The sequence below is a fragment of the Lampetra fluviatilis genome, chromosome 32 (assembly GCF_964198595.1).
Source record: "Lampetra fluviatilis chromosome 32, kcLamFluv1.1, whole genome shotgun sequence".
Lineage (NCBI taxonomy): Eukaryota > Metazoa > Chordata > Hyperoartia > Petromyzontiformes > Petromyzontidae > Lampetra > Lampetra fluviatilis.
The window spans coordinates 1,606,032-1,621,162 of NC_136306.1; the positions used below are offsets into that span (position 1 = coordinate 1,606,032).

General features: G+C 47.3%; 1 protein-coding gene across 1 annotated transcript in view; it reads left to right on the forward strand.

Annotated features, from left to right (window-relative positions):
• Positions 1-15,131, forward strand: part of LOC144943615 (protein phosphatase 1H-like) — a 104,412-nt gene that overhangs the window by 15,612 nt on the left and 73,669 nt on the right. The gene's annotated exons all lie outside the window — the stretch shown is intronic.

Sequence of the window (15,131 nt, forward strand, 5' to 3'; positions counted from 1 at the left end):
GCTCATAAAAAATGAATTTGTAAGAGAAGGTGGGACCAGGGGCAGAGGTAGACTTGTAGAATTCTCACACCCAGGCAGAGTGGTGCTGTGGTTAGAGCACTCTGCTCACAATCGGATTTGGTCTGACTTCAGTTACTGGCCATGGGTCCGTCCATTCGTCATCGTCATTGAGTTTCGACTGAAAAGTCAACGGCAGTTTTAGTTTTGTTTGAGCCACAAGCCACACCATCGGCATGTTGATTTCCACCATCAGTGCAGGGAAACCGCATTTGAAAGAGCAATTTACCATATTTAGTTATCTGCAAATGTCCACTTTGAAACGTTGGTATGGGTAAATGTTGCAATTAAATGCGTCATCATGCATGATCCATGTGGCAACTGAGATGTTGACGGGGAGACAGCAGTGCATGTTAATGAAAGTAATTGCATGGTAATAAAAGCAACACAACTTAGAATAACAACTTTAGGCCTATAATATTTAGTGACCCAGGCGTTATTGAAAATTTTTTTTTAAAGACGTAATATTTCAGTGGAAATGTTTTACTGTAGTTATCATAACTGCCAGAGCTCGAACAACAATCTATCAATGTTCACTTCTATAGAAATTACAAATGCAGAATTTTGGCTTGGGCTTTTAAGCCCGATGATTATTTTGTCCAATACATGGCATTGTGGAATTGGCTTAGTAAATGTCTGAGCTTTTTGTACTGTCCACTCTTAGCTTCATTATCTCCAGCCAAACATTCTGTGTTTACCCTCTGTAAATACCTCCGTGTATGTCACGCTTATTAAGCGCCCATTGTGCTGTGATATCAGACTCGGCATTGATGTTAAAAAGCCCTCTAAGAAGGCATTGAGGCTGATGCGATTTATGTGAAGGGACAGATACGGGAAGCAGACGAATTGCCCGGTTGGTTATTTTTTTTACTAAGCGAAAAGGTTGGCGTAATATGCAGCCTCTAGATAGATGTTGAGGGACGTTGTCTGGTTTGCAAATGCGTTTAATTTTAAGCTGAAACCTGAATTCAATCTGAACTCCTCCAAATTCAAGCACGAAACGGTTTAAAGCAATTTTTAACGTGTCCTGTTGGAATCGTTTTATTGCCAGCCGTATTAATTTGTCCACAGCTGTTTGTTTGTAACAGCTGCCGAGCTGCTGCTGCTGCTGTCCATTGCCCTCGATGTAGTTCGCGGAACCTGCTGTGAGTCAAGCAGGCCCCGCACAGCATGCAATGGCGGCGCAAGCTGATGTGATTGTACAGGAAGGCACCCCGCACGAGACCATCGCGCCCTGCGTGGAAATTACCGCTTTTAAATTGTCGTGAATTCCAGGTGGCTCATGCCCGTGCCTTCGCCCGCACCTCCGGTTAGCGTGGTTGGATATGTACGGTGCCAAAGAAGTTCAATGTGTGCGTACATACGTAGGGGATGGGGCAACATTCGGGCTTTCAGCTGTCACCTTCATTATCGTCGTCGTCACGGTAATAACTCAGATTCTACTGCAGGGGCGCCTTACGTAACCGTGTGAAATGGACCACATTATCCCGATTCCTTGAACCGCTTACATTTTGAACCGCTGACATTCTCCATCCACATGTCCCTTGGCTGCAAACTCTTTTTGTCTTCAAACTTATTCTTGGTGATGCTGCTGCTGCCTGTCTCTCCAATATCTCTACATACCTGCCCTTGACAAGACACTGCTACCTTGATCCACCTCCCCATCTGTCTCCTCAGCCGACGTTGCAGTCCCCTCACGCGTGAAATCCGGCATCATCTTTTCTGCGTGCCTTTACAGTGCTTGACTTGTTGCCAAACCCTAGCAGCTGCTTACCCACTGTGTATAACCAACTCTGTGTAGTATTCTTCATTTGTTCGTTATTAATTTAACTCCATTTGCTTACCTGCTGTGACCTATACGGTTATTTTTTTTTCTCTGTGCGTGCCAGTGCATTTTTATTCACAAATAAATTGTGCATTGGCTTGCAGCTGTACTCCGATCAATCGATTGTCAAAAGCCCAGCGTGATCCAGAGGCCATTGGCACAAAGGCTCTTTGACAGTTTCTTCACTCGAGAATCCACTCCTCGGGGTGGTTACGCGGAAGGCGGCCCACTGGCCTCGCATCCTGTCGAATTGTTGTTGTGACCTTTCCCGTGTTAGCCATTTAATTCTGGGGCGCTGTGGTCATTGCGTCGTCAAACAAGCCCGGTGCCCTTTTCGGTTGATGAATCCGGTAAAACAGGTCCAAACCCAAGAGTAAGTCGTGAAGCGACATATGCCAGCGTCATTGGGGGGCGGGGGGGGCATCACATCGCTCATTCTGGGGCGTGCACGCGTTGGCAACATCCCAGTCTAATGCATTTCGACGGAAGCTATGGAGGCTTTGTATAAAGTTTTTCTGATGAAACAGCGATATGGAATTGACTGCCGCACACAATTTAAAAGGCCACGTGTATTTTGTAATGTGGCGACTAAATCAGGCGGGCTGTGTGTGTACCCTCATTTTTTTGTGTGGATCGTCTTCCATCCGTATGGATTGCCAACCTGAATATTTTCACCGTGATTCCACACTGTATGACGTTACACAGTGTACTATAAATAGCAGCATGGTTTCACGTGGCCTAAAATTACAAACACTGAGGCAGGCGCTGGTTACTGAGCAGGTATTTAAAGGCGCGTGTGCACTTGTGACCCATCGCTCGGGGACAATGAAATCAAATTTACTGCCAAGAGAGATTTTTGAATTTGCCATTCTTTGCATGAACTCTTTGTAACATGGTTTGCCAGCGTAAACCCAAGCACGAGCAACTTGCTTACTGAAGCAGGAACGGACAGCGCGTTGTGCAATGCACAGAGGGACCCAGCGTAATGCAATCTACTCGAGGGGTTTTACGATTCATCACTGAAATCTATTCTCACAGCCATGACACGTGCGCATCATGCATGCAGGTAAGCATTGATTATTTTAGATGTATGCGCATTTACAGTGATGGATACCACTGTATGTATATAGCCTACATGCAACCGCAAGGGCAAGAACGAGAATTTATTCATTCATGAATGGGATTAGGATCGTGAATTGAGGCAATGCATCTATGTGTGTGGAGAGACTTGCAGGGGGGCGGTGGTGTAGCGGTTAGCACACTGCACTACGAACCCAGCATCCCGAGTTCGATTCCCGCTCGCGGCCAATACCGGTGACGATTATCTGAATCAGTCCTGGGCCTCCCCTTAGTCGACTCAGCCTCAAATAAGTACCTGGTGCGGTGTGTAAACATCACCACTAGGGAGACAAAGGCGGCCGAGCGTAGTGCTGGCCACCCACCCCCTCGTGTGCTGTGCCGACCTTCATAGGTGCTGCTCGCTAACAGCACTTGCCCCAACAGTCTGTTCAGGCTATATGGGGGATCTTTGTTTTTTGCGTGGGGAGACCTGTGGCATGGCGGTGGCACCTCTCCAGTCGGTGGCTCTCGATGCCGTGTGGACGAGCGATCGCTCCACCACGGTGGCTAGGAGGTGTTATCTCCCTCGCCTGGTATGCAGGAGGTCGTGGGTTCGATCCCGACCCTGATGCCTGCTGTATATTGGAAGTTTTCATGTTCTCCCCCTGGTCGCCGGAAAGGGGAAATTGTTAAATCCCAAATGGGTCCACCACAGTTGAGCGGCAGCTCGCTTTCGATGGGGTAAAGTGTGGGTACTCCGACCTCTTACGTTGGCATCCACCCAGCGTGGAGGCCCTTCCTTGACCAGGAGTGACGTTGACGTGAGCAAGCTATTTCAGGGAAGCGCCCTTACCTTTACTATCCTGGCGCTGTGATCGATAACTCCTTGCGCCCAGCAGCGCGGCTGCTATTTACTGGTGTTACATCACAGCACATCTCCCTTGGAGATTATTCTCCTTGTTGATTATTCAAATGTATGTATGTTGAACTTCTTTCGCACCGTACTTAGCCAACTGTATTAATCGGAGGTGTGGAGGAAGAACAATAAACTAAAACACACGAATGCAACACGAATCGGAATGCCGAGGACCGGTTCTGATACTCGTCACTGGTGTTGGCTATGAGCAGGAATGGAACTCGGGCCTCCGGGTCACGTCACTACCACTCCCCCATTTATATATACACCAACAACAACCGCCCTTCGCCACTAAGTGGCGGTGACATCACCACGACGCTTGTGCCAGGCCATGTGCACCTTGAGGCCACGTGAAGTGTCGAACGCCCGCTGGCAGGATGTCACGGGGCAGACCCAGGTGCCACGGGTCGACTGACTGAGATGACTGAGATGACTGGTCGATGCACCACCTATGCCCCCTACTGTGCCAACTTGCTGTGCTTTAGCCACCCGGTGCTCCGCTCGTTGTTGTGAGCGTTGCTCCTCCGCCCTCTGTTGTTGTTGGAGGGCGACACGAACATTTAGGATCTTGTGTGTGTGCAAATCTGAGTGACCCTTGGCAGACGCTCGGATGTGCTGTACATCGGCAGCGTCTGTGATCGTACGGCCGATGTGGCTCTCTCCTGCTACACGACTGGCCAAGTCAGAAGAGGCCGCAGTGCAACTGGGGACACCAGCCTCGTCCATCGTTCACCAGCGGCATCTCAGTTCGTCACCGGGGCACTCCAGAAACCATCCCCTGGTTCACTCGCCAACCTCGACGATGAGCGTCGGCAAGCTGCAGTGGTGTTGTAGCAGGCTGCAGCGTGCACAACATTCATTGGCACGTGTCTAGACGGGTACTGCAAGATCCGACCATGTGCATTCCGGTGCTCGCTGAGCTGCATTGGCTTCCGCTTGCTGAACAAATACAGTGAGGTAAAAAAGTATTTGATCCCCTGCTGATTTTGTACGTTTGCCCACTGACAAAGAAATGATCAGTCTATAATTTTAATGGTAGGTTTATTTGAACAGTGAGAGACAGAATAACAACAACTAAATCCAGAAAAACGCATGTCAAAAATGTTATAAATTGATTTGCATTTTAATGAGGGAAATAAGTATTTGACCCCCTCTCAATCAGAAAGATTTCTGGCTCCCAGGTGTCTTTTATACAGGTAACGAGTTGAGATTATGAGCACACTCTTAAAGGGAGTGCTCCTAATCTCAACTTGTTGCCTGTATAAAAGACACCTGTTCACAGAAGCAATCAATCAGATTCAAAACTCCACCATGACAAAGACCAAAGAGCTCTCCAAGGATGTTAGGGACAAGATTGTAGACCTACACAAGGCTGGAATGGGCTACAAGACCATCGCCAAGCAGCTTGGTGAGAAGGTGCCAACAGTTGGTGCGATTATTCGCAAATGGAAGAAACACAAAAGAACTGTCAATCTCCCTCGGCCTGGGGCTCCATGCAAGATCTCACCTCGTGGAGTTGCAATGATCATGAGAACGGTGAGGAATCAGCCCAGAACTACACGGGAGGATATTGTCAATAATCTCAAGGCAGCTGGGACCATAGTCACCAAGAATACAGTTGGTAACACACTACGCCATGAAGGACTGAAATCCTGCAGTGCCCGCAAGGTCCCCCTGCTCAAGAAAGCACATATACATGCCCGTCTGAAGTTTGCCAATGAACATCTGAATGATTCAGAGGACAACTGGGTGAAAGTGTTGTGGTCAGATGAGACCAAAATGGAGCTCTTTGGCATCAACTCAACTCGCCGTGTTTGGAGGAGGAGTAATGCTGCCTATGACCCCAAGAACACCATCCCCACCGTCAAATATGGAGGTGGAAACATTATTCTTTGGGGGTGTTTTTCTGCTAAGGGGACAGGACAACTTCACTGCATCAAAGGGACGATGGACGGGGCCATGTACCGTCAAATCTTGGATGAGAACCTCCTTCCCTCAGCCAGGGCATTGAAAATGGGTCGTGGATGGGTATTCCAGCATGACAATGACCTAAAACACACGGCCAAGGCAACAAAGGAGTGGCTCAAGAAGAAGCACATTAAGGTCCTGGAGTGGCCTAGCCAGTCTCCAGACCTTAATTCCATAGAAAATCTGTGGAGGGAGCTGAAGGTTCGAGTTGCCAAACGTCAGCCTCGAAATCTTAACGACTTGGAGAAGATCTGCAAAGAGGAGTGGGACAAAATCCCTCCTGAGATGTGTGCAAATCTGGTGGCCAACTACAAGAAACGTCTAACCTCTGTGATTGCCAACAAGGGTTTTGCCACCAAGTACTAAGTCATGTTTTGCAGAGGGGTCAAATACTTATTTCCCTCATTAAAATTCAAATCAATTTATAACATTTTTGACATGCGTTTTTCTGGATTTTTTTGTTGTTGTTCTGTCTCTCACTGTTCAAATAAACCTACCATTAACATTATAGACTGATAATTTCTTTGTCAGTGGGCAAACATTCAAAATCAGCAGGGGATCAAATACTTTTTTCCCTCACTGTACATGATGAGGTCGCACTCGTTGCACAGAAAGTACTTGCCACAAATGAACCGCGATAAATTACTGATCTCATCAAGGAGCATGAACCATCACGCAAACTCCGATCGTCCTCGCTGCGGCGTTTGGCTAGCCATCGAACAAAGACGGTCACTGCATCGCTCGCTTTCAGATGTGCTTCTGCGGCCATCTGGAATGCTCTTCCTTCCGATCTTAGGAAGCCGTTGAAGCTATACACCTTTAAATCTAGATTAAAAACGAATTTCTTTTTAACTGGTTGTGTTTAGTTTGTTGTCTTTCCCCTGCACCTCCGATTAGCACGGTTTGCTACGTATGGTGCGAAAAAAGTTCAACGTACTCTACATACATGCAACGTATGAAGTTTGCGATGTTGTGATTCAGGGTTGCAATTAAATTCACAAGTAGTTTTTTTTTACGGCATTGGTCACTGAACCCATTACAAGCAACCTTGAATTAAAGACGTTGATTTTTAGACGCGCGATCAGATGTGTGTATCGCTAGCGCAAGAATCAATATTATCGACAAATTGTTACACCTCTATGCCATGGCATTGTTAACAGCCACCCTTTGCAGCATACCTCAGACATGCCGCAAGCTCACTACACAATGATATTTTGTCCCGAGTGGAGGCGAGTGAAGACTTTTAAGGCAAGGCGTGTGCTTCACATTCGAAAATACCAATTCCATTGTTCAATGAAAAACATGAAAACTCTAACCAAAATTGCTTTTAAACAAACTAGATATTCGTTGTACACAATCTCCTTTACTGTTCGCTTATTGTTTTTCTCTTTTTAAACCTCAATCTTTAGAACGCAGAGAGGCCCGAGGTCGACACGTGAAGCGTGGCGACTGTCGGTGCGAGGTGCCCTGACTTTGAGATGCCCTGAATTGTCGCTTTCTCACCACGTGAATGTTTTAATTAGAAAATGTTGCCAATCCTCACCTATGCCCTGCTGATTTGCACAGCAACCTAATGTGCGGTTGCATAAGGACGTGAGGTTAATCGGAATGTGTTGCATTTCGAAATAAATTGAATGTTTCAAATGTAATGTTTAACTTGGGGTTAATATAAACCATTTCTAGGCTTAATGAAGACTAGGTATGAAATTCTGTTACAATGCCATGAATTTGCATTTAAAGCACTTTAATAAAATACATTTCCACTAACATATAAATAACTTAGCAGTGTAGGCTCATTGCCAAAAAGGCAACAACAGTATCACGCGCACATTCAGAAGCGCTTCTGCGGCCGTCTGGAATGCTTTTCCGATATTAGGAAGCCGCTGGAGCTATGCACTCTTAAATCGCCTAGATTGAAAACTCATCCCTTTAGAGCTGGTTTTTGTGTTTAGATTGTTTTCCTTTCCCCGCACCTCCAATTCGCAAGGTTCGCTACTTACGGTGCGAAAGAAGTTCAACATGCAAACATAAAGTGTTTAGAAAATGTGTAGGTTTTTTTGAAAGAGCGACCCGTGCTCACATCAACGCCGCCTTTTATATCCTCCCCCTCCCCAACCATCTCCCAAGTCCCTTTTCCCTTTCTCCAATATGATCTGCCCACCCTCTTCACCGCCCCTGAACGTCTTTCTCCTCCACCTCTTCCCTCGCCCCTCTCCCTTTTGAATTTATCGTTATTATTTTGAATCACGTGTCCAATCCACTGACCCCTTTACCACACACTGCCGCACTTCCCGAGTGGCCAATCAGGGCTCCCGGCTTTACGTGCCACTTAGCCCACTTCCTGTCCTCGGTGCAGATAACTGCCTGGGGCAGGATGGGTCCTGCACCTCCGATTAGCACGGTTGGCTACTTACAGGGCGAAAGAAGTTTAACATACATACATGTGTAATGGCAGAGTGACACCTGCTGGCCTGGAATGGGATCACGGGTACGGGCACGGTTAAGTAACAACCAATCAGAGAAGGAGGTGTATCTGGGGCAAAGGTAAAAGGTGGGGTTAGCCGAGATACTCCGGGTACCTGCTCGAAGATTCCATGAGAGGGCGTGGCCGGAGGCGGGGCCTAGCCATGCCTGGGGGGATATAAGGGGGAGCAGGCTCGGGGCTCGTGTGGGGTCTTGGGTCCTGGCTGCGTCGCTGCTCGCCAAAATCTCTCTCCGTCGTCCGGCCACGTGGAAGATCTCCTGCGTGGTTTCCATCGCCGTCATCGTCACGCCAGCCAGTCAGCGGCATAGCCGAGTGAGGGCAATGGGACCACGCCGAGTGATCAGCTGTGTGTAGCCAGTAGAGACGTTAATACCGAGTGTTGTACTCGGTGTGAGAAGGAGTAAGTATTGGCCTGTGTTGTGCCCAGTGTGATGAGCGGAAGTCGCTCATTACACATTCATACACCGGATTGGCTCACAAGTCACATCACATTTACCCCCTCGATTTAAGACCCAAACAGGAGGAGGATTTCTCCACAATTCTGGCTTTTGCCTGATGAGGCTGGTTGCAATTACCGGCGAAATGTCGCGGTACTCGAATTGTAAACGTTGTGGGTTTACTCTCCAACACAACGGTGTGCTGAACTAGTAACGAATTGGGACGTTTTGTTTACGTGACAAGCCTCGCTAATTGGCTGTGTCAGGTGGTGGCGTTGTTTACGACAAATTTGTATTTACGCGATCTAACCCAAAAAACCTCTTATGTTCACCGTCTTATTTGATTATTGCGGTTTTATGGGTAGTTATTGAGAGTTGCGTTATACAACTCTGTGAAAGCTCAGAGGATTGGTCCTACACCAACCCACATTTGCACAAACCAACCACATTTCGTTATCCACTTAAGTTCGTGACACGTGTGACATCGCGGGTAATTACGTCTCGCGCTCTTATTCTTACGTCACTGTCGGTGCTCTCCTTGGCAATGTTGAGAGGCATTGGGTCACTTCACTTTTGTTCGTACAAAGATAAGTTACATTATTCCGTCATGAAAGCTAAAATATTCTTTGAAATCTGAAAACTCCGAAGTTTTTAATCGCAAACTCATTCCTTATACAAAACTGGAACTGTGTACTTTATACAGCTTGTGCAGTCTGTTCTCCTATAACGCCGCGTGTTGTTTTCACGACGTAAATTGGATATAACGTGGTGATTGTATTATGGAACGCATTTTTTATCACGCGGATGCGAATTGGATATAACGCGATGTGAGTGAACGGCACTCAAGTAACGCGAGTAGGAATAAGCGGTTGTACAACTGCCTTGCCGTAGCGTCATCACACAAGGCTTTGGGATGCTGCTGGATGCTTCTGGATGCTACCCACGCGCCTCAGTCTTTGTTCAGCCTGCGTACGCATCTCGCACGTTATCGCGGACTGTGCTACATTATATATTATTTCTTATAACGTGATTTTTCCAGAACGCGGCGTTCTTCGGGAACGCAACTACCGCGTTATAGAACAGGCTGCATTGTGTCTGGTACGAATTCTCAATTAATGCCATGGGCAAACCTCTCACCGTTGTAGAGCATGCTTAGAAAAGATGAGGTCTTGTTTAAATGTATATGTGTTTCTCCATTATTTTATTCGGAATAAGCCATACTGAATTCCACCTAAGGTTATTGTGATTGTGAGATGGCTCATCTAATATGACCTCAGCGCTGGTCTGCGGGTGGGCGTTTGTCTGCCAGTAGGGGGGCAACGTTGCTTTGTGTGATATACAGAGGTCATTTTTCGAATTTGGCAAATTTGGACCATGACACCGGCACACACTACCCTACTAGTGTGGGGCACCGCGGTGGCTAGGAGATGTTATCTCCCTCGCCTGGTATACAGGAGGGTCGTGGGTTTGATCTCGACTGACGCTTGCTGTATATTTGGAGTTTGCATGACCTCTCTCTCTGTGGTCGCGTGGATTTTTCTCCGAGTCCTCAGGTTTTTCCCTGTGCATTTAGAATCGACATGCGTTCAGAGTATTTTGCTGACGTAAATTTCCACACGGTAAGCCACTTTGTTGCGCTATTAATTTGTGGCCAGGTCGCTTCTGAAAAAGAGCTATATAACTTAGCGGAGCCTTACCTAGTAAAATTAAAAATAAAAATATTTTTTTCAGTTTAATCTCCACTGCGAGCAGACGCACCACTGCAGTAATAACCAGGGCGGCCTGCCGCTTTCAACCCGAGAACCCCTGCAACAAGTGGCGAATGCAAGTGCTGTTAGCGAGTAGCACCTCTGAAGGCCGGCACTAAGCACGATGGGGTGGGTGGCCAGCACCACGCCCGCCACTTTTGTCTACCCAGTGGCGACGTTTACACATCGCACCGGGTACTCATTTGAGGCTGAGTCGACCTAGGGGAGGCCCAGAATTGGTTCAGATAATCGTCACTGGTGTTGGTCGCGAGCAAGAATCTTAACTCGAGTCGCCGGGTTCGTAGCGCGGCGCGCTCACCGCCACACGACCGGCTCCCCATATACAATCCTGTTAACGCATGCACTTCGTAGAAGCACGGAGAGAGCAGGCTTGTACAAGCAGTAGCTCAATCCTTCCATTCATTGTGATCCGCGCGTGTAAGTAGATAATGTGAAAGCGCACGCGTATCGGTTTTTAAGAGTGCGTGCCGGGGGCCGACAAGTGGGCCGGACTGTTAGAGCCGCCAGCCGTCCCATTTGAATGGCAGTTTTTTAATGGCCTTGGCCGATGTTGTAAGGGCCGAGTGCTCCAGGAGTGCGGCAGGCTGCTCGAGAGGGCAGTGGTGCCGAGCGTGCGCCCAGAAATCAGCCACTTCCGTTGGTAGGACCCGAGTGATAATTGCTGCAATGGAGAGTAAAATCCATTCCGTGCAACAAATTGGCTCTTGTTGTTGGGCTGAGTGTGCGCCCGCGTCACTGTGTGGGTGCATCTGATATGCGCACTCACGCACGCACCTGCATCTGTAGCGGTTAGCGCGTTGCGCTCTGAGTTTGGCGACCCGAGTTCGATTCCCGCACACGGTCAACGCCAAGTGACGATTGTCTGAGCCGGTCCTGGGCCTCCCCTAGGTCGACTCAGCCTCAAATGAGTACCTGGTGTGATGTTGTGTAAACATCGCCACTCAGGAGACAAAGGAGGCCGGGCGTGGTACTGCCTACCCACCTCCTCGTGTGCAGCGCCGGCCTTCATAGGTGCTCATGAAGAACACCTGCCCCAAAGGTCTGTTCAGGCTATACGGGGGATCTTTGTCTTTGTTTTGTATGACAGCTCCACTTTGGATGTGGCTGTGGAACAGAAGGACAAAGACCGCATGTATGGGTGGTCACTAAAATCGCTAAACTGGTCATCGCATTCTTGTGGAGTTCTAGTTGGAATGGGTGGGTGTACCCACACTTTACCCCACCACACATGACCTGCCCATCGACTTGTGGCGGACAGAGGTGGGCGGTGGACAAGGAAACTTGCCGCATTGTTTCAACTGCCGCACCAAGAGATGGAATAAAAAACACCACAAACTTCTCAACTGGTCAATATAGCACCTCACCTGAAGAGGTGATGTGCTATTTGAATTACATTCTCGGTTGAGGAGTGATTTTTCTCACCTTGTGTGCGTCACCGTATGTTTTGCCGTAGCGGCTGACAACGAACGTGCTAAGCCTTGCTCAATTTTTTTTATTTATTTTGCCAGGTGAGGCCGACTGAGCTTATATGGCTCTTTTTCAGAAGCGACCTGGCTACAAATTATAGCTCACCGAAGCGGCTTACCATGTGGACATTTATTGCAGCCAATTACTCTGAAGCGCATGCTTCTAAATATGGAGGGAAAAACCGGAGGACCTGGAGAAAAATCCACACGACCACGGGGAGGACATGCAAACTCCAAATACACAGCAGGCGTCAGGGTTGGGTTCGAAGCCACGACCTCCTGCATACCAGGCGAGGTAGTTAACATCTGCGGCACGAGTCATGGTACCTTAGCCATGCACGCAAGACGTGTTGCGTCAACGTTGCACACACAGTTACGTGACCTGCTTTGAACCAATTACTCACTTGTTGTAGCTGTTGAAGAAATGCTATTTTGGGGCGTGTTGTACATTCCTAAAAATATCTAAACGTGCCTCGGGTTTTGTTTTGTGACACTCTCGCACACTGAGAATGTGCCTTCTCTCTGCTCGACCAAGTGTGGGTCGTGTTTATCTCTGTCGGGTCGTGTGAACCTGTGTCACATCGCGCGCTTAATTTTAACTCGATTCGTTTGTGTGAACAATAACATTTGCCGTGCATGGGTGCCTGGAAATTGCCGAACAGTTTTTTTTTTACTGCGTGAGAGGCCAGTAATATTTTATTTCTCTTCGGGGAGACGCGGACAACAGCGGGTTTGTAAAGAGCGTCAATATTTCACAGTTTTATGTCAAAGCCAATGGACACGGGGACAGATTAGGCGCGTCGCCATGATAACTGGCGTCCTCTCTCACGTCTGCTTTGCACTCCGATTATCTCCGGTGCACTTGTGGGAGTCCGACTCAGTGCAGGAGCGTTGGGCGCTACTGTTACTCAGTCGCGTTCCAACGTTGCTGTTTTGACGTTGCTTCATACAGTAAGGTCTCGGAGTACGCGGACTCAGAATACGCGGGCTCAGAGTGCGCAGACCCGCTCATTCGCGACCGACTCCCCCCCCCCCCCCCCGATTCATCCTTTCTCCTTCATGACTTGGACTTTTGCTCCACGCACGGGGCGGGAAGCGAGGAGTCAAATCACCCCCCGGCCATCACACGAACGTAGATTTGACAGCGTTGTAACCGCATCGCCCGTGCAAGAAACGAGTCCAAAACAATATCTAGTGTTTTAATATAGTGTTAATAATAATATGGTGTTAATCATAGTGTTCTATCTCACCTGGATGTTGCCGATTATTAGTTAATAATTTACCGCACAGTAAGGTAATGTCTTAAACATGTATGTACATTTATATACATTTTATATAGTAGTGTATAGTAATATAGTAGTATATAGTGTATCTACACTCATTTCGTAGTATATAGTAGTATATATATATACAATGTATATCTCCACACGTATAGCAATATAGTAGTATATAATAGTGTATAGTAATATAGTAGTATCTAATAGTGGATATAAAGAATGTATATCTAGACTCGTGTAGAGGAGAGAAATACGCGGTGCGCACAGTTAAGCGAGGTGCAACGGAGGGCAAACAGGTGTGCACGTTGCAACATGAGGTTTGCACCGACAAACCGACAGTAATTAAGGGAAGAAGCGGGTGCAACCAAGGTCGAACAGGTGCTACGCTGTGACCGTAGGTTGGCGCCTAGGAGACGCGAGATGTGGTGTGATGTTAAGAGATTAATGGGAATGACCTGCGCCGGCCTGGCGGCAGCTGAAGTGAAAGCACATGAGGATTCGGGATGAGCAGGGGGATATAAGCGGGAGTGTGCGTGAGCGAGGGAGTGGTTGCCGGGAACCAAGAGTGAAGACATCTCGCCGCTGCCGCTCCAGCCATCAACGGGACCTCAACCCTCACGCCGTCGCCGGGCGGGTGTTGGCTGAACCCCCCGCCCGGGACAGACGGATGAGCGGGTCTGAGGGAGCGTAGTGGAGGGCAGCAGTGGAGATGTGAAGACGCTGTGTGCGGAGTCGCTGAGTGCAGAGCTGCTGAGTGCGGAGACGCTGTGTGCGAAGACGCTGTGTGTGAAGCTGAGAAGTGAGGTGCAGAATAGATAAGAGCGCGGATAGTTAAGTATATGCGACTGTACAGATAGTCATAGGAGTGCCTATAACTGGCGCAAGAACAGGTGAATAAAATATAAGCAGGTGACTTGTTACAACGTGTCGGTTTGAGTAATTTTTGAAGACGATACACTCATATAGTGATATAGTAGCATATAGTAGTGTAGCGTAATATGGTAGTAGTATATAGTAGTGTATAGTAAAATAGTAGTAGTATATAGTAGTGTATAGTAAAATAGTCGTAGTATATAGTAGTGTGCAGTAATATAGTCGTAGTATATAGTAATATAGTAGTAGTATATAGTAGTGTATCATAATATAGTAGTAGTATATAGTAGTGTATAGTAAAATAGTCGTAGTATATAGTAGTGTGCAGTAATATAGTCGTAGTATATAGTAATATAGTAGTAGTATATAGTAGTGTATCATAATATAGTAGTAGTATATAGTAGTGTATAGTAATATAGTAGTAGTATATAGGAGTGTATAGTAATATAGTAGTAGTATATAGGAGTGTATAGTAATATAGTAGTAGTATATAGTAGTGTACAGTTACATTCTATATCGACGCTCGTATAGGTGAACCCAAACTTACGCAGGGGTACACGGAACCTAACCCCGTGGTACAGCTTACCAGCGTTGAACTGAGGACATCCGATTAAAATGTGTGGCCTTCACACACTTACGATTAATAGTGAGATCTCAAAGTAAGTCATCATCCGTCGTCTGGCTACTGCTGGCTAAGGCCTGCCAAAGGACCTCCCGTTTCTCAGCGCTCTGCAGTGCCGCACCAAACGTTCATAAGATGAGATTCTGGCCAGCAATGCTGATCACATGAGCCCATTGGGCATCCAGTCGCTAAAATCGGTGGGCGTAGTATTAGAAACAGTGGTGTATTGTAGTGCATACGCTTAGGAGTAATTGTTTTGTTGCCCTCATTGCATTCACATTTCAATGGGTATTATCAAATTGCAGAAATATCACAATCCAATGGTCCGAACAATATGAAAACACAGCAATATAAAAAGCTTGCCCACTGTAAACTTG